We start from the raw sequence: 5,000 nt of genomic DNA, 5'->3' as shown, positions 1-5,000 counted from the left end.
ATTTGTGTTGCGCGCGGATGCTGCCGTGCCGTGCAGTGCAGGCTCTGAAAAGTATCCCTCGAGCATGTGGATACAGATTTGAACACTCTGTGCACTGCGCGCTTTAACTGTGCCTGTTCATTTTAAAGTGTAGCCTATATGACTGGTTTTGGCCATCTCTGTGAATCTGCTCGCATTGCTACTTTGATCATACCTATCGGCTGCCAGATAAATCGGATGACAGGAATGCCCTCACGAGTGGTTAGTCTCCGCGTATTTTTTGGCCGTGGCATGGACTAAATCATAGCGACAAGATGTGAAGAATTTCATGATACATTTCTCTTTCCCGATCACAGATGTTATCACGATTTGTGGTTATTGTTGTTATTCATGCTGCACCCAAGATCAAAGTGCCTTAGAATGTCGCCAAACCCAAAGTTGAAATGTCACCACGTGTGCTCGGCCATATGGTTGACTCGTTCAGAAGTGCGATTACGACCGTGTCGCCCTGATAAGGATGGCCGGGAGCAGCCTCTCCGTCGATCCATAAACCTTGTTTATCTCCGCTTTCAGATAATTACTATAGTTTATCTTTACACTCTCACTGCTATAGAGTTGGAGACGGCCAGAGGAGTGTCAACTCGACTGGACAACGAAGTTTATTACAGCGAAGCAATACATTCAACGGAACAAATTCATGTGAACAGGACATGTCTCCACCTGACAGACTGACACACACACACACACACACACACACACACACACACACACACACACACACACACACACACACACACACACACACACACACACACACACACACACACACACACACACACACACACACACACACAGCAATAAGCAATAAAGTCACTGGGAACACGGCTTATTATGCAATTGAGATTTATTACGCTCTTTGAAAATATGTGCTACCATAGCTTGACATATTTTACCATCTATGCAGCCTAATGTTAAACCATAAAAAGTCATTCACTGTGACATTTAATACAGCATTTACATTCCGAAAAAAGCCTACATGCAAATCACCTCCCCGTCAGTATATGACAATCAAAACAAAAATGCAAAACCAAATCCAAAAAATAAAAATATAGTCTTAGTTTATTCAAATGTATTCAAAAGTAAAAACACATATAATTGTTCCATTATTAGTTGTTATTATTTACTGTATGTCACAAGAAAATGTAGTGATGCAGTACACACTGCTTAAAAGTTGCACCAAGTAAGTGAAAGTAGCCTATAGGCTTACAACAGTATAATATTCAAAAGATGCTAATACTGTGTCTGAATCAAAGGCATAGAATTTGGCTTGGAAAGTGGTGGGGACATTAATTTGGCTAATTTTCCAGGTACACTATTTTGCATTATATTTGTGAATAAAGATGTGGGGTCAAGCTAGGTTTACCTCAGAAATATCCCCACCATCCACACCTACAATTACGCCCATGCTCTGAATAATTTTACATGGCATGGTTTATGCTTAGATATGGATCAATTTGTACGTTTCGAGTGAGAGACATTGTTCTCGGGCCAGGTCCATGTGAACAGCATAACCAGAACACATGGCTGGTGTGGTGCCGAAACTGCAGTTGCAACGAGACAAAAGAGAGCACAAGGCGCCGCATCCTCAACCAAGACAATAGGCCTCGTAGATAGACCACCACCATATACCATAAAACCAGAAAATGACAAAAACTCCCAGTATGTAATTTCTTAATTCTTCATAATTTCTAATCCTAACGTAACTCGATAATAAACAAAATAATACATGCATACACCCCCCCCCTTCACTATTCCCTTATATTTGTAGTTAATGTGGTTATTTATTTGTTTTTACCCTTGTCATTGCTTGGCGCATGCAGTCACCCCCCGCCCCCGCGTTCCCCCCAGTAGTAAGCGTTGAATGGAGCTGTTTAAATGTGCATATGAGCATATGGATAATGCGGAGAGAGAGGGGCCGACAGGGAGGTGATTGATGACGGGCCAGCTATGGGCCAGCTATGGGCCAGCTATGCTTCAGCTTCACAGACACAGACAGACAGCAGGTATAGGGGCACCCGGCACAGCACAGCACAGCACAGCACAGCACAGCACAGCACAGCACAGCACAGCACAGCACAGCACAGCACAGCACAGCACAGCACAGCACAGCACAGCACAAGACCCCCTCACCACCAATACGGAGCACGGGATGGCCCGAAGAACAGAGAGAGAGAGGGAGGGAGAGAGAGAGTGTGTGTGTGTGTGTGTGTGTGTGTGTGTGTGTGTGTGTGTGTGTGCGTGTGCGTGTGCGTGTGCGTGTTTGTGTTTGTGTTTGTGCGTGTGCGTGCAAGAGGGAGGAAAGGAGAGAGTAAAAATGATAGAAAGAGGGATAAGGAGAGAGAAAGAGAGAAAGAGAGAAAGAGAGAGGGGACAGAAGAGAGAGAAAGAGAGAGGGGAGAGAAGAGAGAGAAAGAGAGAGGGGACAGTGCAACAGAGCAAACAGGAGAACAAGTGAAAATAATAGAAAGAGTAAGAAAGACAGAGTGAGGGAGAACAAGCGGCTCTTAAGCAGGCAGGCAGGCCCCTCTGTGCCGTCTGTCTCTGGCCAAACTCCTGACCCGACTAAGCCACGCTGACACGGGGGTGTCTGCCGCCGCCGTGCCTGACGTATAGCCTACAGACGGCCCGGCAGGCCGGTTAGCTGGTGGTGTGCTGTGGCCTTTTCTATCTTTATCTGGGCGTAAACGCCACAACAGACGGCCATGTATGGAGACCCCCGCGCACAGCTGCTAAGCTCCCACCACAACAGCCATGGACTCGACTCAACACTACCACACACTTTCACTGTCTCTACCGTATGTTAGTTTCATCAAAACAGGAAAAATTGCTAACATTTTATTTTACATTGTCTGTTATTGTGTATCCTCTTACTGCAGATGGGGTCGCTATTCACTATTTGTTGAAAATACTCAGCTACAACATGACAACATTGCTATGACAGAACTGAGAGCCTTAAGTAACAGATTAAGACATAGCCATTCAAATTTTGGTGACAGTAAGGTTATAACATTGGCTCTGCACTAAGGGGTTAACTATGTATAAACTTGTGATGATGAGTACACTGTACTTACCTAACTTTAACACTAGCGATTACCCCAAGGTCCTGTGCTAGTGCATAATGCTAAGCACACTTCACTCCCGCTAGCCACGGCCTCATCCCCACCAGCCACTCTTACTGCCTCTAGGTTATCACTGTGAGAGAGTTCATTCAACATCTTCCAGAGTACATTTGTTCCCACAAAACTCTTTAAGTGGTGAATTAACACTGTATTTTTATTACTGCGTATGTTATAGGTTATAATTTCATTAAAACAGGAAAATTGGAACACATTATTTCATGGCCTGCTCGTGTTTGCGGTTAGTGTTTTGCAAAAAAAATGAGAATTGAAGTAGGCCTTTGTGTGTGGACTATGTTCTGGTTGTTGTGTGAGTTTTTGAGTTTGGACACATGATGCTTGAGAGAGATTAGGCCAGCCTTTCAGGTGAACATTTTTTTTTAATTATTATTATTATATTACATTATTCATGCATTTCATTTATTTCATTCATTCCTCATTGCTGTGGCCATTGTTCTTTTAGTTTTAGAGATCCATACAAAGGAACAAATTACATTTCTGAGCTACAGTCCAGTTGCCACATATAAATATATTTAATTGTTTAGCCATGATTCACATTGCATGGTCTCTTTCCATTGTTAATTATAAAATATATATATATAAATCACAACTGCTTTCCTTTTTGTTGTGACGTTTAGAAATGGGAAATTCTGGGTACTGAGGTGTGAGAAAGGAATATACACAGTAAAAAAAGACACAGTGTTAAAGGATAACTTCAGTCAATTTCAACATGAAGTTGTAATGCTCACACTACCCTGTCTTTTTTGTTTTCTTCTTCAGCCTTTTCCGAGATCCTGGTCATTGTAATGGGGGCAGTGGTTTGTTTACATTTCAAAAAACATTTTTATTTATTCCGAAAAACATTGAAAAGGTTATGCAATTAGATATAGGGTCATGTCTCAGAAAGGGCTGAACCGAGAAATGTGGCATCACCGGGTAGCCTACTGACAAGTCAGGGGTAGCGTGAGCAACAACAGCACATTGACTGAAGTGGTCCTTTAATTATTGTAGGGATGCGCAATACCACTTTTTTGAAAACCAGTACATTACCTTCTGTACTTGCCGATACTGAGTACCGATACCAATTATTTTACCCCCAACCTGTGATATTTGTTTTAAAGTCCATTTCCATGTAGATTTAAATGTTAAGACATAGTACATGTATATGAGGCGGCGATTTTTTCCCATGCTGCTTTCAAGTTAATGGAACGTGATGAGATATCTTGCGTTGTTCCGTGTAATAGCATTATCGGTGCCTGCTATCGGCAAGTGTCTGAAGAATATATGTATCAGTATAATGACCAAGTATCTGGCCCGATACTGATACCAGGCTGATACTGATACCAGTATCGGTATCAGTGCATCCCTAGTTAATTCAACACTTAGAGAGTCGATTTTAACATCTTCCAGAGTGTCGCTACTCGATTATGAGAAAAATCAATATCACCATTATTTCAGTCAATATTGATATCACAATATTTTTAGACAATTTTCTTTTAAACACAAATCAATTGAGCTAAACAATTCACAATCTTCCCTCCCATCACCAGTGTGAGTGGAGGGCCATAGAGAAACACACAGTGGTTTTCTGCATGAGTGTTGGCTAGCTAGTCTGCTTTGTGCTAGCGATGGCTAAAGTGGAGGGGAATGCATTGTGCTTAGCGTAACCTACCTTTCGGCAGTATAGACAGATGACAAAAAATATTGTTTCAAATCGACATTACGAAATTATGTTGTAATGTTTGACACCAATATTGATATCACACTATCAATACGATACATTACAAAGCCCTATTCTATTCTAGAGTGCATTTGGTCCCAGGGTACTGTCGAGGTGTTGAATTA

At 42.1% G+C, this 5,000-nt stretch overlaps 1 protein-coding gene across 1 annotated transcript in view; it reads left to right on the top strand.

The window, feature by feature from the left end:
• LOC134457820 (ephrin type-A receptor 5) overlaps window positions 1-5,000 on the top strand; it is a 172,103-nt gene that overhangs the window by 315 nt on the left and 166,788 nt on the right. The gene's annotated exons all lie outside the window — the stretch shown is intronic.

The sequence above is a fragment of the Engraulis encrasicolus genome, chromosome 11 (assembly GCF_034702125.1).
Source record: "Engraulis encrasicolus isolate BLACKSEA-1 chromosome 11, IST_EnEncr_1.0, whole genome shotgun sequence".
NCBI lineage: Eukaryota > Metazoa > Chordata > Actinopteri > Clupeiformes > Engraulidae > Engraulis > Engraulis encrasicolus.
This window is presented reverse-complemented; position numbering and strand designations above follow the sequence as displayed.